The sequence below is a fragment of the Alosa sapidissima genome, chromosome 17 (genome assembly GCF_018492685.1).
Source record: "Alosa sapidissima isolate fAloSap1 chromosome 17, fAloSap1.pri, whole genome shotgun sequence".
Taxonomy (NCBI): Eukaryota; Metazoa; Chordata; class Actinopteri; order Clupeiformes; family Clupeidae; genus Alosa; species Alosa sapidissima.
In genome coordinates, this window is record NC_055973.1 from 4,037,856 (window position 1) to 4,061,684 (window position 23,829).

At 40.8% G+C, this 23,829-nt stretch overlaps 1 protein-coding gene and 1 long non-coding RNA gene across 2 annotated transcripts in view; one reads left to right on the forward strand and one right to left on the reverse strand.

Annotated features, from left to right (window-relative positions):
- Positions 1-6,823: 6,823 nt before the first annotated feature.
- zgc:113279 (uncharacterized protein LOC553749 homolog) overlaps positions 6,824-23,829 on the forward strand; it is a 70,688-nt gene continuing 53,682 nt past the window's right edge. The window contains exons 1-2 of the mRNA XM_042067387.1: positions 6,824-6,935; positions 14,615-15,337. The gene's annotated coding sequence lies outside the window, so the exon portion shown is untranslated. The remainder of the gene's footprint in view (positions 6,936-14,614; positions 15,338-23,829) is intronic.
- Positions 16,880-17,733, reverse strand: LOC121688065. Its single transcript, XR_006024490.1, has 2 exons — positions 17,615-17,733; positions 16,880-16,988 (listed from the first exon to the last, which is right to left on the reverse strand). It is a non-coding gene; the product is annotated as an uncharacterized LOC121688065 (long non-coding RNA).

Consider the following 23,829-nt stretch of genomic DNA (forward strand, 5'->3'; position numbering starts at 1 on the left):
ATGAAAAGTTCCTTATTTTCAACTGAACTGAAAGATAATGAATATAGGCTATATGGAGTATTTTTTTTGTTAATCAAATAGACCTAAAGTCTTAAAGTTAAGTTAATAAAGTAACCTAACTTGCTTTGCTTTCATTTGTATCACAATCAAGATACAATGGTAATAATTGCTTTATATTGTTATTATGGAATTCTGGAAAGTTCAGAAATGCAAAATAATAGAATTTGATAAAATATGCGATTAATCACAATTAACTATAATAATTTAGCAATTAATCGTGATTAAAAAATGTTTGACAGCCCTAGAAATAATGTATGAGCAATGTACTTTGCAAATGTTGAACAAACCATTTACTAATAGTTTACAAATGTTTAAAAAATGATTAATTATGTGTTATATAGTTATTCTAAAGTGCTACCAAAAACCTATTATCCACTGCCACTGTGAATCAGCTGCTAGCAACTGAATGCTTCTATGTCCCCGACTGTAAACACTCCCCGTGACTGTAACAAGGCTACTCTATCTGGCCACTAAGAACTTTGATCCGCCGGTGGCTGTGAAATTAGTCCCCTTGACTAACACTGCAACCCCCTCTCTACAACGGTGAAACTGTTCCTGCCCCCCTTGACTAGAATGTTATTCTCCCGTGAGGCATTGACTATTTAAAAAATGGCGTCAAAGCGAAACCCCCCCCCCCCCCCCCGGGCAGTGATCTCGATCCTCCGTGTCTCTCCTCCCCTCTAGGCCTCAGCCTGCTCTGCTGCCCCGGTTTCTCTCTTTGGATGAGCTGCGGCCAAGTGTCTTTAGGATGATGGACAGATGAGCAAAAGTGTCTTGTATGTCGTGTCAGGAGTTGTTAATCAAAGGCCAAAGTAGAGATGTTGGGAAATTCCGGTTTCACTTTTGCATGTTATCAGGGGAAAACAGTGTTTTTGCATTGTGACCTGTTGTTCCCTCATTTGTTCAAAATATCTGATTGTAACATCCTTCCCCAGCTGTTTTTGGCATCAGTGTGACTCCCATGTCTTATCAGCAAACGTTAGCGCAGACTGATCTTCAGACCTCAGACCTGTGACTCCCACAACCACGTCCAGAGACTTGGCATACCAATATTGTAACCATTCTAGACCATTTTTGGTTCCACTCGGAATCCCTGACCAATAGCACAATGGACTTAATATCTTTCTTGGGTTTTATACATTTTCCCGGTAGTGACACCCGCAAACCCCCTCTATCTTTTGGGCTTTGTATGAAAAAATGTCTGACCTGGCTGTCGCAAGTTCAAGCTCCCGATCTCATTCCACGAGCCTCTTGCGGCTGTAGACGGTAATGTTTCATGTAGGGTTCATACTGACTAATATGTTTTTAAAAATGTAATTATTAATATTTTTATATATAAGTCGCACGACCAGCCAAACTATGAAAAAAGTGTTATAGTCCGGAAAAAATACGGTACTGCTTTCTGCCACATATCAACTAATTTCTCAACTTGCAGTACAAACTACCGTTACTAGTTATAAATGGATGGTTTCTATGGCCAAAGGCCAGTCGTTAGCTCCATCTCTCCCGTTGTCAAGTGGGCATGTCCCAGGATCTGATTAACCTTAGCTTTGAAACATCGCTATTTTACTTCGCCTACTGCCATGTAACTACTGCTTAAAGGAACCGTATGTAAGAAATGTATTTTAATTAATCATAAAATGGCCCTGACATGTCACTAGACATTAAGAAATCATGTTCATTTCAAATACTTATATCACTGACAACAGTAGTCCGGCCAGGATATTGTCATTTAAAAAGTGCAGCCCTCAACTGATGTTGATGTTGTCATGTTGTGTTGATGTTGATGTTGTCATGTTCCCTCCACGATTATCTACTAATCACAAAGTCAGTAGTGTTTCAGCATCCGGGTTGCCAGCTCTGCCAGTAGGGGGGAATACACCGCTCTACAGTAATTTGAAAGTGATAGTAGTACCAGTTTTGGCCACAATCTTACATACGGTTTCTTTAATTATTCGCCACTTTTGTATTATTTTAAAAAAAATTCCTTTATTTTTTTATTTATGTCCTTTTGGTCATGCTCTATTGACATGTTAACAGTCTTACTCTGTCATCCTCTGTTGTTTCTCATTGTGAATCCAAAACAAATAATAATAATAATAATAATAATAATAATACATTTTATTTATAATGCACTTTTGTCATTGATCTCAAAGTGCTACAGGTTAAAAACAATAAAAATGAGAAGTTTAAGGAAAAGGAAAAGAAAAAAAGAAAAGGTTTAAAAAACATCTAAAGGGGACCAAAAGCTTTGCTAAAAAGTCTTAAAGGAGAATTCCGTTGTGATTTTGACCTAAAGTATGTTGAAACACGATACTGAGTGTGAACGTATATGTCTCATAGCTCATCTCGGCTTGTCCCCTGCACTCAGAAATCTGGCGCTAGTTAGCAAATGCTACCAACAGTTTTTCGTTGGGGGTGCCTCGGGCATCGGCCTAGCCATGCAAATAAATCACTGTTTTACACCATTTACGAGGCTCAAAGTAGCTCCATACTTCATTGGTAGACTTCCGAGGGCCTTGACATTTAAAATGAGAGACATTGAGAATTTTGAAAAAGCACTGGTAGTTTATTTACAAGACGATTTATACAGACAGTACCTTAAGGAATTTTACCGTTCGACACCACCTTGAATTTAGTCACGATAAGTCGAGCGACGAGTATGAACGAACAGGTATGATAAGGGATCAGATTCCGAAAATAATTCAGTGGAAATGCATGGATTCAGTTGCTTCCAGTAGCAGCAACTGGAATCCATGTATTTCCACGGAATTATTTCCGAGTGCAGGGGACAAGCCGAGGTGAGCTATGAGACATACGTTCACACTCGGTATCATGTTTCAACACACTTTAGGTCAATATCACACCGGAATTCTCCTTTAAGACCTTTTTTAAAACAGTGGATTGTGGTGCCCTCAGGTTGTCAGGGAGGGCATGAATTTGGTTCTGGGTATGTGGAGGAGGTTTGAGTGAGTGGAGTGGAGTAGAGGGAGTGTGTTCTGTTTTGTGGGTTGATAATTTCTTTGAGGTAGGGGGGAGCATGTCCATGGATGCATTGGTTTGTGAGGAGGGAAACCTTGTACTCAATCCTGGTGGAGACTGGAAGCCAGTAGAGTGAGTGGAGAATGGGGGTAATGTGATCATGTTTCTGCACTCTCATCAGGACCCTCGCTGCAGAGTTTTGGATGTACTGAAGCCTCTGCAGACTCTTGCTAGAGATCCCAATGAGAAGTGCGTTACAGTAGTCCAGTCTGAGGCAAAGGCATGAAAACAAATCCAAAACAAAGCCTTGAAGGCATAAGAACACAGTTTTCTCTTTCTCTCTTTCTCACTCACTCTCTCTTTCTATGTAAAGATGGTCTTTCAGGAAAATCTGATGCAGCTAAAACAGGCTCGGGGGGAGGCAGTGCCTGATCCCTTTCAAATTCGCCGTGTTCCTTGCATGCCTGTCTCTTTGGCTCAGGGCTTGGGGGATGCCACTGACTTTGAGGGGGTCCCCACTGCTTGTATTGAATGGACAGTCCTACAGTCACATGCCTGGAAGAAACCCATGTAAATTTGAGGAAGATAAAAGCTGAGAAAGAGAAAAGGCTGAGACATCACAAAATATTTAAACACTTTGAGAAACTCCAGTTTGACAGCTGTGTAATTTTAGCCCCCTGGTACAATAGCTGTGTGTCAAACTTCACTCCCAACACCTTAAGAGACACGCTAGCAATGGACGCTAGCACCGAAGCGTTTTAGTCTGCTTGCTAGCACACCACCCTCCCAGTCCGAAGTGCTGCAAGTTTGCAGGTTTGAGTCTGAGTAGTTATAGAGCCGCATAGTTAAAGAACAATGCAGGTTACTTTGGTGCTGTGACTCCGCTGGCAGTGTGGTTTAGGGAGATGGGTAACAGTAGACAACTGGTACAGTGGCTGCGCTGTAAGAGCATAAACCACTCTTCTGATGCCTGAAGAGATGCTAACATGCTAACCCATTTTTCCATGGGTTTTAGCCTCCTTGCTAAGACGTTCACCTCCCAGTCAGAGGTGCTGCAAGTCTGCCTAGCCGTGCAATCGAAACACAACACAGGTTAGGGCTGCATCCGTTAGGATGACCCTGTCTCATCTTTGGGCCCTTTCACAGGGTTAGCGCACACACTAGTATCTCATTTCTTTTTAGTTGGGTATATGGCTCAAAAGTTACTGGCTTAAATGCACCAACATTTTTCAGGCAGAGACATTAACTTTGGTAAAAAAAAAAGTAAACATAAATAACTGGCTCCAGTAAGTGTCCAGCAAATACCAATGCAGTTCTAAAAAAATGTTATGTTGCAGATACTGCATCTGCTAGAGGTCTGTATCATCATTCACAGCATTACTTCTCACACCCTCTACACATAGCAGTGTTTCTCAAAGTGTGGTCCACGAGCAGATGTGCCAACAAGAAATATGCTTAAGTCGTATCACAGTGTTAGCATTGCACTTGTCCTAAAATGCAGGCTAAAAAACTAAACTAATACTTCAACAGCAACATTTTCATCACAAACACACAGCGTCAGTCCACAGTACCACAGTACAGCACAGAGGCCCTCATTGGGCAAATGAATACAATAAGATTTGTTTCTGCCCCAACTCATAAAAATAAAAATGATAAATTGTCACTCTTTAGGCTCCCTGAGACAGAGAGATAATGTTACTGTTGTGGTCAGGTGTTCAAGGAACTAATAACCTAACTAAATATATCAAATGAAACCACTGACACAACAAAGAATGCACAGAAACTTGATAAAAATGCTTCATGGAGTATTGCGTAATGTCGTCACCATAACGTCCTGAAGTGAGTGCACTGAGAAAGAGCCACTAGGTGGTCTAATGTTTAAGGATCCAATAACTTCACTCTCTATATATATCAAAGTAGTCTTGCGTTACTATTTTCAAAAATAGATCGCTTCAGAGGAAAAATTCGAAAGAATAACTGAAAATGTGACTGTACTGTACCTAGATTTAGGTGTTGGAAACTTGAACTTTGTCCTGCATTGCCTGAGTTTAAGGTGCAGTGTTTTGATGATTTTGTAAATTTTTACCAATGCGGGTTGGATGTGTGGACCCCCCACATCCAAACCACTCTGGATCACTGAATAAGGAGATTATTTGGGTGCTAGCTCCAAAGGATCTTAATCGCCGTAGGAAATAGATACGCTGATGCATCTTTTTGCAGGTAAAGGCCCAACTCGAGGGGCAGCGCCAAGCATGCATTTGAAAATCTCACTGCACGCAATTGAATAACACTAGACCAATGTTTACTCTGAATGATTCCAGACTTCCAGACGCAATTGGATAACATTACGACCAGTATTTACTGACCTCCAACGTTGCAGCGCTGTCGTCATCAGTTTAGCTTGCCTCTGGCCCGCATATCAGATACGCCAATTTGATTGTTTTTCCTGGATGCAAGGGGTAAAAGTAGCGTGCATCATTGCTCATTGCCAGAGTGTCTCGCAGAGACAATTCCATTGTGGTCTCGCGAGAACTCTGGATTTCCAGGGTAGATCTTCACTGGAGACAGTTGAAGATTGGGTGTTTTTCCAAAAATGATTTCCTCACACCATTTGACTAACCAATCAACATTGCCCTGGTACAGTGTATGGTCCTCTGATTGAGTGAATAGGGTCACTAGAGTGGAGTCATCAGAGTATTTCAAAATATATTGATTTGGCACATTGGTTGTGCAGTCTGAAGTATACAGGGTAAACAGCACAGGGGAGCTTATACTCCAACATTGGTGGTATTTGGAGAGGAGAGTGTCATTTACCTTGACTAACTGAACCCTGTTTGTGAGAAAGGAAAAATACCAGTGAATAAGGTATGGGTTAATCTGAAACTTAATAATTTTAGATAGAAGTATGTCTGGCTGAATGGTGTTAAACGCAGATGAGAAATCAAGAAAAAGAGCCCTGGCATAGGTTTTTGGTTTATCAAGATGTTTAGATAAGATGTGCACCAGTGTAATTACTGCATCCTCTGTGCTACGGCCTTGGGTCAACTGGTATGGGTCTTGATACCTCCCCAGCTGTCTATTTAGGTGTTGAACTATGATCTTTTCTAGTGACTTCATAAGTAAGGGCTATTGGCTGATAATCATTGTATTCCTTGTTGGGGCATTGGCCTAATGTGGGATGTTTTCCATGCTAATGGTATGGAGTGTGTATCGACCGACAGCTAGTTCCCTGGCAAAGGATTTTAAGATGAGTGCACTGCTGTGGTCAGGCCCTAATGCTTTCCTTGGGTTGTTGCGCTGGAAAGTACCTCTGACCTCCTCCACAGTTGTGGAGAATCTGTCAATGTCAGAAGGTTTAATGGTCTTAACTATGTTTACACATTCCTTGAGATGGGCAGAAGAATCAAAAACGACAGAAGAAATCATTTAGCTCATTTGCAAACTTATTCATTGCCAGTCACAATAGTTTTATTTGAGGAGGACATCCCAGTCCATTTCATATTGTCCCAGAGTTTTGGGGTTTCTTTCTTTGAATGTCTTTTCCAGCTAATTCCTATGTATCTGTTTGGCTTCCCTTAGTTTGTTTTTTAAATCTATCTCCAATTGTTTGCATTTGATGGCATCTTTGTTTTTAAAGGCCACCTTCCTTGAGTTTATTATACCCTTAATGTCCTTAGACACAAACCTTTTATTGTTGGGATAGATCTTTATTTGTTTAGTGGGAATAATTAATTGTGTATTCCACCTCCCCTGCCTCGTTTCCTGCGCCCAGTAGGCCTTCTCAGCTCAGGAGGAATATGATCCAGGAACATCAGGGGCAACAAGGTTGATGGTTTATGGCGAAGTGTGAGCAAAGCATCACGACTGTATCGTGGACTGGTTCGAAGTTCCGGGTAAGATTGCAGTAGCACTTCTTTCATAGCCGCAGCAGTAAGGAACTTTTTGGAGTGTGCCGAGGGCTATCCTCCAAGGGTGACAATCCCGACTAGAGTCAGTATAATCCACGGGTAGTTTATCTTCCAAGTTACATAAGGCCAAACGAGATCGGTGGCATTTCGGACAAACAACAAATGACACTATCACACTAATTGACACATATTAACAAACTTAAACGAGCATGACATGCCCAGGACGCGGTTCGCAGCCGAGCAGCGCACCGGAAGTGTATAGTCTGTGTAAAATAAAGCGTTATTTTTCAAAAGCCTAAATTCCTTGTGTTTATCACAGTTGGTGTACTGTGTAGCTAATATTTTAGTTGTATGCGTAAAAACATCAAACATCAACAAACAATGTTGGCCACATACAATTACATATGACCGCCGCATGGCAGCCGTGGCCCACTGGTTAGCACTCTGGACTTGTAACCGGAGGGTTGCCGGTTCGAGCCCCGACCAGTGGGCCGCGGCTGAAGTGCCCTTGAGCAAGGCACCTAACCCCTCACTGCTCCCCGAGCGCCGCCGTTGTAGCAGGCAGCTCACTGCGCCGGGATTAGTGTGTGCTTCACCTCACTGTGTGCTGTTTGTGTTTCACTAATTCACCGATTGGGTTAAATGCAGAGACCAAATTTCCCTCACGGGATCAAAAAAGTATATATACTTATACTTATACATGGTGTTGCCACCAGCTGCACTTCCCAACTCTTCCATATCTCATGCTCCTGCAACTCCTTATCATCAGCAAGTCATGTTTTCCCAGTTCTCTTCATTCTCTGCTCCTGCAAGTCTCTCTGTACCTCATGTCTTACACCTTCTCTCCTCAATTACTCGATTATATGCAGTCTGAACTGATAGAACTGCAAAACAAAACACGATTTATGAATGTACCAAGCTGCATCACAATGTGAGTATGTGTGTGTGTATGTGTGTCTGAGAGTGAGTGAGAGAGAGAGAGTGAATGTGTGTGTGTGTGTGTGTGTGTTTGTGTGTCTGTGTGCATCTGTGTGTGTATGTTTGTGTGCGTGTCTGTATATCTTCAATAAAACTAAGCACACACCAAGCCAACTCCAAAAACACAAGCTGTGATGGCGACGGATTGTTGAGTCGTCTTGCATTGTTTGTGTGTGGCAAAAAAAGTTGCACTGGGACAAACCACAAATGCCATCAGGCTAGCTGTCCATGGTCACTGTGTAGCTCAGGGATACAGTATACAAAACCTGTGTTCAAAATGATTGCAACCACTGCTTCACAATTAATGTAGGACAGGTGCACAATATAGTCCCGGTTATTCTGCCAAAGTGTTTTCCCCTGCTAGCTAGCACTCACACTGCAATTTAACAATAAACTCTAAGACTACTGTACTAAACTGTAAATCAGGGGTTATTATGACTCCTGCTCACTGCTGATTCTGATCAGTCATCAGTGTTGATACTTCTTGACAAAAGTGCAATCTTTGACACCATTGATCATAGTGTACTTCTTAGCCGTTAAATGCCAGCAAAACAGAATTCTTAGTGAAACCGTCTGATAAATTGAATGTTAGTGTTGAATTGAATTTCACATCAATTTCAATTCAATTTTGAATTTCACATCAAGGCCATCACCATAACAGCATTTTATAATCTGAGAAATATTGCTAAAATGAGATCTATGTTATCATTGTGTGATACTGAGACACTAGTGCACATACAGTATTCATATCAGCAAGACTTGATTACTGCAATGCCCTGTTTTCTGGTCTTCCTGATGCTGCACTAGAAGTCTTCAACTTGTTCAAAATGCTGCAGCAAGAATAGACAAAAAAACTAAATATTTAACCACGTAACACCCGTAGGAAGATCTCTACGCTGGTTACCAGTTCAAGCCAGAGCTGATTTAAGGTTCTCCTTTTGACTTTTAAGGCTTTACATTGCGCCACTCTACGCTTATTAGCCTTATACACCGGCACAAACTCTTCACTTTCTTAATGCCAGTCTGTTGGTCATTCCATCGGTTAATAAAAAAAAAAAAAATCAGCCGGTCAAAGAGCATTTTCCTTCCGTGCGCCATACCTTTCGAATGGCCTTCCACTAAATGTAAGTGGAGCAGGCAGATTTTCTCAAATCCACCATAATACCCTAGTAGAGTAAGTTGTAATATGTTTAATTTCAATCATTTGTCTTGCATTGCTTTATTTGTCATTGTTTTGTAATAATTATTATTATTATGATTATTATTGTTTTATATTACTTGTTGGTTGTATGTACTCTTATTTTTATTTGTATTGAGGCCATGTTGCTTAGCACTATAAATAAATTGATTGATTGATTGATTGATTGATTGATTAAGTTAAGTATTAGGACAGCCCAAATACTTTGTTGTCATAGATGTTAGAAGTGGGGTGTTATCACAAAGCATCTGAAATAGTTATTCCATGACTTATTCCTTTAGTCATGTCATATACAGTATACCCGGCGGCATGTATGACAGGTCTGTTCATTGTTGCCAACCGGCGTTGTTAAAAGTACTACACTAGTTGGACAAACTGAATGTTTAATACAATCTTAACTGAAAACTTGCATCACTGTCGAGTTGAAAACCAGTAAGGCCAGAGTAGAGGATTTAAAAAAAATTCATACCACACCTCTCTCTGGAAATGGCACATATTGCACATTCATATTTTACACAAATGTAATCTTGAATGCACTGTTCATAAAATAGGCTGGACTTGTGCAGTAGACCGCAGGATTCTGTAGGTCACCATACAGAGGTTTTAATGAGACTCATCCCAGCATCTGTATTCTGGTTACCATATTCTTCATAAAACAAAAACTTTATTTCCTGTACTTAAACAAACTCTGTCTGGGACATTTTGAACTCAGCACTAGGCTCCTAGGTTATGTTCTCATATTGCAGCATGTAGGCCTATCCGTTTGATTTTCTAGACTTTTGTGAAGGTGCTAATGTTGTGGTCATGCAGCATCACCTGCTGGACAATGTAGTCACTACTCTTTGTAAAGTAAACTCAAACACTGAAGTAGCCTAAATTACAGTAAAACCTACAATACAAACAAATGGTATCATAGTATAATTATTCAACTGCTTTAACAATAAGCCTATACTTAAACTGTGGAAAAATCAAAGATTACACGAGGATAGAGGTGTCTGACCCAGAGCCATGGTCTGACCTAAGGAGCTAGGCTAGCAAGCCAGAAAAGTTGTGGGTTCAATCATTGGCTTCCACCATTGTGCATTTGAGCAAGGCACTTAACCCCAAAATCCTCCAGGGACAATGGCCTTTGTAATTTAAATATATAAGTCACTTTGGATAATAGTGCTAAATTAATAAATGTAAATGTAAATAAATGTAAATTTAGGTCTGAGAAGTCAGGGAAGATATGTAGGTCTAGTTATGAAATACTGTTTTCCAGATGTGCACAATTATGGAAAGTCTGGAGGTTTTGCTCAATGTAGGCTAATACATTTGCAGAAAAGTCTATAATACTAAAAATAGACACTTGTTTTATAAAACCATGTAACTATTTACCATTAAAAAGTAGACCTTAAATGTGGTTATTTGTAACATGCTATTGTTTTTAAAGCCAAATCGCTATAATTTAAAGACAGGTTGTAATAGCTAAGTGGGAATATACTCGAAAGGCAAATGTTATTGAAGACGTCATTAAAGAAACATTCATTAACAATGTTACCATCCAAAGATACAGTTAGAACTGTGAAAACAAGAACATTTTAACAACAAGAACATTATTTAACAATTGTTTAGTTAAGGCATAACCTGGATGATTATAACAACGCATAACTATCCAAAAATGTTTTATCACCAAATGAACTGTCCACGTTTGTGACAGGCCAGCAGTGGTCTATAGCTGATTGTTTTCTGTGCTAATGTTACTATGTAGCATTCAGTAGCCTACACTAGCCTTACCATATTTTTTTGGAATATGACTTTTTGGAACTAGTCTTCCTGCTTTGATCCTAACCTTAGCACTGTATTTGAATGTATAAAAAATGGACATTGTCTTCTGATTCCATTGTACTGTTTATTTTACGAGCAAAAAACAAGCTTTCCGTTCAACACAAGATTAGATTCGTAGCTGTATGACTAAAAACGTTCTTGCACCGTTGCCGCTAAAAACAGCAACCCCTATCGCAATTGAAAATTACTGTACGGAGGAGCTTCCTCCCTTGGCCATTGAAAACGACGTGATTCACAAGCATGAAAATGCACTGTACTGTTCTTCCTAGGCTTCTTCTTCTTTTTATTACAGTGCATGGAAATGCACTGTACTGTTCTTCCTAGATTTCTTATTACAGTGCATGAAAATGCACTGTACTGTTATTCCAAGGCATTTTATTGGAGTACATGAAAATGCAATCTACTGTTATCCGATTTATTACAGTGCATGAAAATGCACTGTACTGTTCTTCTTAGATTTCTTATTACAGTGCATGAAAATGAACTGTAGTGTTCTTCCAAGGCTTTTTCTGATTATTCTTCTTCTTCTAACGCATTTAATGCAGCTTCAACCGTTTAACGTAGAAACTTTCAGCCATTGTAACTGTTACTTGTCATCAACTATGACTCCTACCCACTGTAGCTAGTTAGCATATTAGCATTGTTAACATTGTTAACATTTTTAACAAAACTGCTAAAAACTGATTAGCTAAGTTAGCTAAGTAATGTGGTTAGCATTGTTAGCATGTTAGTTAGCATAGTTAACATAACTTAAAAATAAGCTAAGTTAGCTAAGTCACATGGTTAGCATAGTTAACATGCTAGTTAGCATTGTTAGCATAGTTATCATTTTTGACAAAACTACTAGAAAACATTAGCTAAGTTAGCTAAGTAACATCAGAGCCCGTCTACGGAGAGCCTTGGCACTTCCTATTAAGCCTCATTGTATCGACATTGGTTGCAGTTCCATTAGAATTCCACTGGGGGTGATCGCGGGCGAGTGCAGGTTGAATGGGGGTCTATGGAGCTAGACGGCTAAATGTATCTCTTTCACCTGCTTGTCGTAGAAAAAATGTATTGTAGTTTATGCAGGTTCAATATAGATTTTAGATCTAAAGTTGAATGAACGAGTACTTATGTCCTTTTCATTTCTTACAGGTTGGGTCGTTGTTGCCCATATCACGCTAGCATTGTGCTAATGAATGACATCATTGACATATTTGAAAGGCTTTTTTAGAAGACTTACGTGACTTCAAAAAAATATAACAATCAACAGTGTGTATTTTCTTTGCCTCTCCTAGCGAATGCAACATTGAAATTACTACTCAAAAAATTATATCCAGAGAAAAGTGGATATTGAGGGGTAAAGCTCCATAGACCTCCATGCATTCTGCACTCGCCTGCGAGCGCCCTCAAGTGGAATCTGAGGAGGAACTGCAACCAGTCCAGAAACCGGAAGTAACCAGACAGTGCCAATTCTCTTCCTATTAGACATTCTCTGGTAACATGACATGTTAGTTAGCATAGCTAATCATTTTAGTATTTATGCTAACTAAGTTAGCTAAGTCACATGGCTAGCATAGTTAGCATTCTACATTGTTAGCATGTTAGTTAGCTAAGTTGGCTAAGTCAAATGGTTAGCATAGTTAACATGCCAATTAGTATTTTTAGCATAGTTATCATTTTTGACAAAACTACTAGAAAACATTAGCTAAGTAACATGGTTAGCATAGTTAACATGTTAACATAGTTAGCATTGTTAACATAACTGCTAAAAATAAATAGCTAAGTTAGCTAAGTCACATGGTTAGCATGTTAACATTCTTAACATTTTAGCATAACTGCTATACATTATTAGCCAAGTTAACTAAGTCACATGGTTAGCATTTTTAACATAGTTAACAGCATTAGCATTATTAACATTTTTTTAAAAAAACTATTAAACATTGTTATCTTTGTTAACATAGTTAATAGTGCGGTCAGTTAAACGCGTTATTAACGGAGTTAACGGAAACCTATTTTAACGGCGTCAATTTTTTTATCGCGAGATTAACGCTCATTTTGGTGTAACAAACTTTGTAGTTTTTTCACATGCTGTTGCAACAACTAGTAACGTTAGAACAACTACAACACCTCACCGATCTAGCCAGACCGGAAACTAAACAATACGCACTGACGAATGGAATGGAACGTTGTATGTGCTGCATACATGCCCCCTTTTAGGGGGAAAATGACTGATATAATGGAAATCTATGCTGCATCAAAGTGGAGGGCGAAACGTGCTTATAGTAAACTTACTAAATCTTGAAACAAACATGAATAAAAGGCACAAAATAAGGTTGGTGTAAGAGTTGTCTGTGTGTTTATGGGATTAATGTGACCATGTTCCTATGTTTTTCTCTCTCCAGTTTACTAACAGGAGTGTCACGAATGTATCGATAGGCACAGTCAAACTGCCCGTGGCTAACTATAATTAAGTTCAGCAAGCTGAATTACAGGTCATAACATCAACTAAACATAAGTCACACATTCATTCTATCACTTGTAATATGAACGTAGTCTATTTCCTACAACTAGGTGAGATAATTGGCTGTTATACTGAAGTTCCACAGTTAGCTAGCTAGCAAGCTAACCGTTTTGCATGGGATATTATGGTAAGTGTACATGATAAATTTGTATAATACATGGGGAATTGCAAACGAATTAGGTTGGTAATGTACATCGTTTCGACATGAGTAAGTTACATGTTTTCCGCCAAAATGGGGCGTGATGCAGATCAAATGTATCTTTATGATGATGCGCCATTAGTAGGCTACGTAAAGGCATGCTGCACACACTTGGTTGGGCTAACGAGCCGGCCAAAGAGTAGTAGCCTAGGCTGACTCATTAGTTGTGTGCCGCCAAATATTGTTTCACCGTCACTTGTTCTGTTATCAACATTCCTCTTTGGCTGCTACTATTTGCGATGCACTCTGCTTTCGACATTCATTTACATTAGATTCCATTCTTTTCAATACAACTCCGCACACCAGCATCGCACTTTGCAGCCGTGTAAATCACGATTCAGTTATATTTGGTCGCTGCTCCATAAAATCCATTGTTCATCCAGTGTTTGCCTGTTAAAAACTTCGGGGTTGATGTGTATGGCAAGTGACAGTGCACCATAGACTGTAGGCCTATAAAATGGCAATGCACTCATGTTGAAAAGTTCCTTATTTTCAACTGAACTCAAAGATAATGAATATAGTATGAATATAATATGCCGTTTATAATGTGTGTAGGCCTACATTTTGTGCATGCACTTCTGCAGTAGCATTTATTTCAGTTTATATCAGCTATATTTCTGAAGAATATATTGTGTTGCCTCAGGTCTGCTGCACATCTTTTGAAATTTGATTTGAAATAATCAAATAGACCTATGTCTTAAAGTTCAGTTAATAAAGTAACTTGCTTTACTTTTATTTGAATCCCAATCAAGATAAACCATAATTGCTTTATTGTTAATATGGCCTCCTGGAAAGTTCAGAAATGCAAAATAATAGAATTTTAATCATATGATAAAATATGTGATTAATTGTGATTAACTATAGGAATTCAGCGATTAATCGTGATTAAAAATGTTAATCGTTTGACAGCACTAGTTTAAACCTAAAGAATAAAATGTATCAAATTATTTTTATAGGTGCACTGAGGGGAGAAAGTGTCCACAACTCCATCTTGTTGAAAGCAAAATCGTCTGCATTAGCTCTCAGCCTGAAGTGGCCGAAAGATTCCAGGGTCAGCAGAACACAGTGTCGTTTTCGGGACACCACTGTGTTGGAGGATTTAGCAGACAGTGGCGAATCAAAGTGGCGACGTGAATTTTTTGAGGCGATTTAATGAATTCTGAATTGGAGCGCAGATTCGATCAAGCTGGCATGTCAACAGCTGCAAAGAGGGAGAAAGTGCTGGTGGATTCTGCTAAGGGCATTGTTTCCGATGCTGACATCAGTAACCTTCAGCTTCCGCAGATGGACACTGCATCCCTAGGCCTGCAACTGAGGATGCTGGGTGGTCTCACCAAGCAACAAGCATTCCACTCAGTCAAAGAGTGGATTGCTCGATTTGCGTCATCTCTACATCCACAAACGAGAGGGCTCTTCACCAAGGTGGAAAAGCTGATCCACCTGTGCCTCTGTTTACCAGTGTCTACTGCTTGCTCAGAAAGGTCTTTCTCAGCTCTTCGCCGCCTGAAAACCTGGCTCCGTAGCACTGTAACTCAGAGTAGACTCACACACATGGCCCTGCTTCACATCCACAAGGACATTTTGGATGATCTGAATCTGAATTCAGCGTCTCATGGCAGAGTTTATCACCCGAACACCAGAGCGCAAATCTACGTTTGGTGTACCAAATTCATCGTAAGGTAGTGTCTAATCTCAGTCTTTTTCCTGCCGCCGTGCAGGCCCAGATATGTTTGATGTGTTTGTGATTGCTGTAGAAAGTAATTGGTCTATTGCATGTTCTGTATATTTTACGCACTGTTGTATGATGTTGATTATCATTCTGTCACATCTCCGTCTTCTTTTTCCTGCCGCCGTGCAGGCCTAGATGGAAGCTTATAGTATATATACTCTTTTGATCCCGTGAGGGAAATTTGGTCTCTGAATCCGTGAATTAGTGAAACACAGCACACAGTGAGGTGAATCACACACTAATCCCGGCGCAGTGAGCTGCCTGCAACCACAGCGGCCCTCGGGGAGCAGTGAGGGGTTAGGTGCCTTGCTCAAGGGCACTTCAGCCATGGCCCACTGGTCGGGGCTCGAACCGGCAACCCTCCGGTTACAAGTCCAGAGTGCTAACCAGTGGGCCACGGCTGTCCCGCAAACTTATATCGTTTTTGTATACATACAGTACTTTAATTGTGTTTGTGATTGCTGTAGAAAGTAATTGGGCTATTGCACGTTCTGTACGCACTAATTGCTGTATGATGCTAATGATCATTCTGTCACATCTCCAACTTTATGTTTGTGATTGCTATAGAAAGTAATTGGTCTATTGCATGTTCTGTATATTTTACGCACTGTTGTATGATGTTGATGATCATTCTGTCACATCTCCGTCTTCTTTTTCCTGCCGCCGTGCAGGCCCAGATGGGAGCCTATATCGCTTTTATTTGATGTGTTTGTGATTACTGTAGAAAGTAATTAGGCTATTGCATGTTCTGTATATTTCACACAGTAGCCTAATTGTTGTATGATGCTGATGATCATTCTGTTATGCGATTTAACCTGGTTTCGATGAATTGTTAGAATGAAAAAAAGTCCGCTACACCTGCACCAGCTCCCAATAAATGCTTAATTTATTGCGAAGTTTCGGGCACTAGCCCTCTGATGAATTAAGCATTTGTTGGGAGCTGCTGTAGCGGACTTTTTTTTTCATTCTTCCATTTTTTTTACCTTTTTGTCCAGCACACAACTTAATACTTGGGATGTGCGTGCTTTATTCCTTTTTTATTTTGATGAGTTGTTAGGCATAGCCTAGGCTAAGACACAGCCTTGGCTACTTGTGGTAGTTTTTAAAATAAACATTGTCATCTTAACACCCGTCCTGGCGCAGCGAGCTCTTTGTTTTAACAGACAATTTGATAATGGATATATTGCTAATAATATACAATTTACATTGATTGCACTAGGCAAATAATATTTTAGTTTGTAAGTACGCATTTACACAGATATTTATACATATTATTTTTTCCATCGCTGGTCTTTGGAGTTCGCTTGTTGCGATATAGGTTGTGCAAACTGTCAGCTCATCTGTTCTTCATGCAGGGGAGGGGCGAGTGTTTTTGTTGTAAGGAGACTGTGAAGTTGTGCCTAGTGTTCTGTGCAAAATTGAAAAGTGGAAGGACATCTATGGAGATTAAGAATGCTGGATTCCACTCAATGACTTGAGAAATAAACTGTGCTTTGTTTCCTCTTTTTGTTTCTTTTATTTTCTTTGAATTTAGAGGCAGGCATATGCAGTTACTTCACATTCAGCAGTTATGAACAGTCATTTTTCACCAGGTGAAAAACCTTTAAAAAGAGACAAAAAAGTAGAGAACAGACAGCATGTAAGATGAGGCTATACACCCAACAGTAGACATTTAAATAAGTGCAATATCCCACTAGACATGCAGAAAATTACATCTATTTCAGCAGCATTTGATGTCTAAATATAATGAATACTACTTCATATTTCCCACGTGTAACATACGGAAATCACTCAATAGAGAAAAGATTGAAATGGCAGTTTAAACATGACAGTAAGTAGCATGGGTAACCAGACATTTAGACAGGCGAAGAATGTTCAAATATAAAACTAATTTAATAGAAAAATATATCTCCGAGTAGAAAAAATATATCTAAGTAGAAAAATACACATTACGAGTAAAAACACACATGTAGCCCATATTAAATTACGTAGAACCCAACAAACATCCCACAACTGTAGCCCATTTGCGCACACTATACAATACAGTACAATACAATCCAGTTTTAGCAACGTTGCTTAAATCGCTAGGCATATGCAATAACATTTCAGGCATTTACACGGGCAGCAGGTGGAACCGCAACTCCACGGACGTTCGTGTTCCAAGTCAGTTAAAGCATGCATTTGGTTCGAGCACCAACATTGTTAAAAAGTGGTATAAATCCCTTACCGTCAGTCTCTCCAGCTTTTAAACGTCCCAGATTGCACAGAACTTTGTGAACATACGCAGGTAACTCTTCAGCATTTGTTAGCGTCTGCTCTAGCGTTTACTGTCGTGCCTCCATTACTCACTCCCGCTTTGCACTTAATTAGCCACCTGTCTTGGAGATGCGCTGCCCGCTGAAGGCGATGGAAAGAGGCTTGATTGACTTCAGCTGATTCCTCTGCTAACCCGTCAGAAAGTGAAATCGCCACCACTGTTTTTTTTGGGGGTTTTTTTTTGGCAGCTTTCTCCCATTAATCTCAAACTGTATCCTAAAAGCCAGTTTGATGTAACACCTCCCACTCGAGCTTCCCTGATTCATACTGGGAAGGTCGCTACTCAACGTCAAACTCCAAATGAGGTACAGTGGGTCCCCGTTAAGTTTGGACGGGTTCCTTCATGAATCACGCACCCCATTTTCTCAGCAGAAATGGCACAAACTGCAGTTGACACAAACAACCACAAGGTGTCACTTGGGTGCCACTACTATTTTTGATGCGACTGACTTACTGCTTCCATGACGCAGCGGGGGCACGGGAACTTAAATTGATCACGGTAGTTTAAGCTTACACTTGACAAAAAATTCTAATATGAAAATGTAGATGCAATTGTTGTAAAATGGTGCAGCTCCTTTAAGAAAGCACCGTGTGCAGGGATGGAGAGAGAGAAAGCGAGAGGGGATAGGGCTACAGTATGTGTGTTAGAACTTAGCGTGTGGAAAAAGTACGTGCTGTTGAGGCTGGAGCGAGTCATATTGAAAATAATGCAAAAAAAAAGCAATTATCCTCATTCATTGCAACCAAAGCATGCCTGCACAGCATGTTGTAGGCCTACTGTAGAAATGTCACTTAAATTGCAACCCCAACGTTCAAACGACAACGAAAAAGATAATAAAACAACAAGAGGGTTGAGTCTGAATGACACTGAGTTTTTAGACACTGAGTTTTTGTAGTTAAGAAATATTTTCGTATAAAAAAATGGTCATTCTTCAATCTCCTTCACTGACGCCTATGGAAAAGGTTAACGTCCCAAAACAACGATCAATGATCATCAAATTTCTCTCTCACATTGCTCCTCATAACCATCTATAAAAAAGTGTTTTTTCTTTTCTTTTTGAGCACATCCGAATCCCAGGACATAACGCACTGGACCTTATAATAGGCTCGAGATATAATTCCAAAGGGGGCAGATAGGGGCCACTGCACTTAAAACTTAAAAAGATGAAGCTTTCCGAACTTTGAAATTGCGATCAGTGACTGGCATCGGGTGAACGAAGCTTTTCGAAGTTGAACAGGCTATTAAAAACTATTTGCGCACCTCCATGTCACAGGAGAGACTGGGCTCTCCCTTCTATGAAAAAGACGTTAGGCTACCTGCAAACTGGCCTATGATTTCATTGCTGAGTTTGCGGCAAAGCAAGAAAATGTTTTTTTTCCTGAGTCAGGATATGGCGAGTCAGTGTCATTTATTTGTCCAATGTTAGCCTATAGATACAGACCAGTACATCTTATCAATAGTTTGAATGTCGTGTGTGTTTCTGCTCATTGACAAATACCGTTCAGCACAATGATTCATGCCCAATTAATTCCCCCTAAAGTGTTTGCCTTTGTTACACTATTTGGTTTCGTGATGTAGCCTATGATAAACACCATATGGCAAAATATGTGACTCAGCTAATGTTATAGGCTATACAATTGAATTTCCCCTCTTAAAGGCAAGCTGGTGTAGCTTATTAGTCTAGGCTACTATTAAAATACACCGACGGTAGCCTTGGCTATGTGTAAAGTAAACTATCGCATGATTTCATGCACGTAAGTGAAAAGGGCCTTGCATCTGTCAAGTTCGCACAGGGCCTCGCACCCCCTTGCGACGGCCCTGCAGCTCCTCCTAAGACAGCGAGGAAAAAGTTAAAATACGCGATAAACCCGGGAAAAGTTGACAGGTTTGTTTCGGTCCCGGTGATTATTTGTGAAATTGTGCAAACGACAGCCTTTTCAAGGCATTTCAAGGAAGGAGTCGTAGCATGCAAGCTCCCAAATTGACCCAGTAGCCTAAGGCATCAATAAATTGTTGGGACTGGGGAGGGTAATGCGTTTTTTCTCAATCACTTTGGAGGGTCATAGAAACAATTCTTGCTGGCGAGGGAGGGTCACGTCTTTTTTGACTAACGCTCCCAAAACTCCACCGGTAGCCCCTTAATTAAATAAATAACGAACAGTCCCTAATTGATTAATAGCCTAGGCCTACACCAGCAATTGTTGAACATTGACCTGTACAGGACATTGACAGTAGCCCAGCCTAACAAGCAAATGTTGCAAAATACATCAAAAGACGCAATTAATCAGAAATAAATAATGTAATCTGCATCGCTTTATTTAACAAACTGCAAGCAACAAGAGCATTGAGTTCGCTGTAAGGCCAAACCCAAGAGCAAAGTCTATCTGTTAAGGCAGTCGATAGACTATATAACGAGCTGTGTGCCTGGAAAGACGATAGATGACGGCTCTGGTCATCCCATACCCTCCCCCCACTTCCTGTAGCCTACCATTATGAAGGCCTGTATCCTAAAACGACTCGTTGCCGTTTTGTGACATTAAGCTTTTTCACGTTAAGCCCCCCTCCCCCATCCCCTTCTTTCACAAGCAGTGGAGGAGCGCGGGGCACAAAGTAACACTTTTTGGTAGACAAAGGAGGGTTCTTCGCGCTTCTGTCGTTTGGCCACAATCCGTTGCAACCAGGCCAGGACAGATATTTTAGAGAGGAGAGACGCCGGTGCAGCTCAGATGTCTTCTTAATTTTCTTTATTCTTTAGTAAAAGGTGCAGAACATTATTAAACTTTGACTAACATTTCGATGTGTCGATATTTTTGACTAACGAACATCGAAACGTTAGTCAAAGTTTAATAATGTTCTGCACCTTTTACTAAAGAATAAAGAAAATTAAGAGGACATCTGAGCTGCACCGGCGTCTCTCCTTCTCTAACACTTTTTGGCTTTGGCTAAATATTTCTAAAATCATTTGAGTTTCACTAGTCACATGTTTTAACAAGCAACACTTGTTATTGAACTAATAACAGACGTGTGTCGAAAATTGACTTTATTTTCCATACGGAGAAATAACATATGCAGAGTCTAACCAAGGTCAATCTTGCCAAAAAAGCCCTCAAACCTGAAAACACATGAGGCAAAAGTGCAAAACATCACAAAACTAACTAAACTAACACGCGCATATTTTTGTATTGCAATCATTGTAGCCTACAGTTGTAACACCGCGTAACAGTCGTTTTACTCCCCGGATGCGCTCATTATAAAGAACGTTTAACGTGTCCCAAAAACAGCTATCAATGAATCACCAAACGTCTTATAAACAAGTATTGCCAGGAGCAACACCTTGCAAAAAATGATAACAATAGGCCTAGGCCTTTATATGGCTCTGCTCCTGCCTAGATTTGAACTCAGAACTGCCTGAAATTTGCAGACCTGTTCTGGAAATACGTGCATTAACCCAGTGTTTCTCAAAGTGTGGTCCGGGGACCACTGGTGGTCCGCAAGCTATCTCAAGTGTTCCGCGAGCAGACGTGGTAAAATATGATATAGGCTAGATGAGTTGTTTGCAATATTGAACCAACTTGTATGTAAATCCAAACAGTTCTGCAACACTGTCTATGTAAGATATGCCAGTTTAAATCATATGAATCCTCTGACACAATAAGCAAAGTGAAAATACAATAAGCAAGGTGGTTCATTGAGTAGGCCTATTGTGCTGATATACTGTTGAAGTAGGTCTAATCTATTTTTTTTAGCTAGGTGGTCCATGCATTTTTTATTGGTTAAGTGGTCCTCCATCTGAAAAAGTTTGAGAAACGCTGCATTAACCCACTCGACCGTCAGACAACGCTATCTGCTTCGAGTAGGCCTATTGGGTAGGACTGTAGCCTACACTGGTTGCTGTGGCACAGTCTTGAGTGACCGAATTCGTTTTTCTTTGTCATATGAATGCTGTCATTTTGTTAACATTACTGTTAAGGAGATGCTGTAGGCAAAGTCTATATTTCAACCTCGTTAGTGTAGTAAAAAAAATCAGAACTATTCACAAGGTTTCTGGGCAGCATATTTATGTTCTGTTAGCAAGCGAACTTCTCATGACTACCGAGAAAGTAGCCTACTGCCAGCTGACGAAGCTCTCATTTTAAAACATTACTGAGAGACAGACACTGTACAATCAAGAAATCTTGCCACTAAATCCAAAACTATGTTTAACATTATGTACAAGGCTTAGGCTACAGTGGACTAGCATGTTGCAGGGGCTGCTAAAAACACAGAGAAACGCACTGAAAACTCGGCCAATCACAGCCCTTGCTGTCGAATGCGCCGTCTGGTTCGACCGTGGAACTTCACAGCGGACTATGCTGCCCCCAAGCGGCTGCAGTTGTACTTACATTTCACCATTCACCATGATCGTGAATGAAGTGTCAATTTTTAACTGGGACCCACTGTAGGTCACCTAACTTGAATTTGCAATTTGCTCTTCAACCGGCAACAGGGCAGCTAGGCCCCGGAAGTCCCGGTGAAGGACTGCCTCCCACTTTGGTCTTCTCAGGGCCCGGTTTGGTCCAAGGAACCTTTTTTCTTTTTCTTTTTTACAGCACTCCAGATGCATGCAATGGTCTCAACCAGCCTGAGTAAGACACTGAACCACTTAACGTCCATAAGGCTCTGGATCGCTGGACCTGCAGATGGTTTTTGTTGCCCTGTTTGAGATAGATTCTGGTCCCGTAGTGGCTTTATCGCTGGGGCCCTTGTCAGTGCGGGGACAGAGGTTTTCTTCTGCATCTTGATGATGCTTTCACTAGCAGCAGTAGCATTTCCCCTAGAGGATTTGATGGGCCATCTACTCACAGGTATGCTCAGGAACTTTGATCCATGTTGCCCCTCTGAATCCTCATCAAAGCTCTTGGGGCCACCTCCTTTTGTGATCAAGTGTGATTTGCTCCTCATTTGCAGCAGTGGCTTTCAGGTGATTAAGGTTGTCATGTGATGTCAGGAAATCATAGTTGTCCTGTTTCCACCATTCCAGGAAGTCATGGTTGGTGGAAAAAGTCTTAGACTCCTAAAAGTTGCAGCCATTTCGGCTAGTTGATGGCAGTTGTTCTGGGATCCTGGCAGCGAGCTCTTCATACTTTATTGCAACTGTTCTCATTGACCTGGCAAAGTGGGTTTTGGACATATGGGTGGACACGGTAACGCTCTCGAAAAGGTCCGGATGCGTACCTCCAACAGTTTTCCCCAGGGGCCCGTCCCACAGCACAAGATCTCCGATGACTCTGATGCGTTGAGGAGCCAGCTTACCCTCCCGGTGGCTTATCAGTAGGCTGATCTCCTTGGGCCGCTCAAGCTCATAAGCAGGGACGTCTGAGAAGAACTTCTGCAGCTGCCGCGCTGTCACGCTGTCTGCAATATTATTTAGTCCGTAACAAACTAGCTGGTGAGATCGGAGGGCACCCTTGGGGGTCTTTACGCTGATCTTTAAGAGGTACCTCTTTGTCTCTACACGGACCTTCATCCCTCCAACGCCATGAACAATGAGGGTGACATCTTCACTCTTTAGGTTCAGCCTTCTTGCAGCCCTGTGTGTAATGTAGTTTGTGTCAGATGCCAACTCGATCAAGGCCCCAATTCTCTGTCCAGCATTTGCAGTTACCTTAAGAAGCATCATGATGACTGGTGATTTTTGTATCCCACTTCCCATGAGGAGGCTCGATTGCTCCGTTGATATACTCATGGTTCTTGAGGCAGTGTTTGAAAAGACGTCTCTGCACTGGTTTGCAAGCTCTGGAGAAAGTTTCCTCAAGAAGTCCTCTTGGTCAGCGGTGTACCTTTCTCTTTCTTTCCCGGGATCACATCCACTCCTTTTCTGGCTTGCACCTCTTCTTGTGTCGGTGTTGGGGCACAAGTAATAATGATGTTCTGGCTCATGTCCATCCTGGCACTCTGGATGTTTGCAGAGGAAGGTGGGCTTACACAATGCCAGGTCATTGTGTACTTCAAGGCACCGCTCACATGCTCCTAGCTTCTTTACTGCAGCTTCTCTTTCTACTGGCTTTAGTGCTCGAAACTGCTGGCAGAAGTACAGCCTAGTCCTGTGTTTCCAATCGCCACAAACTACACATCCTGAATGGGAA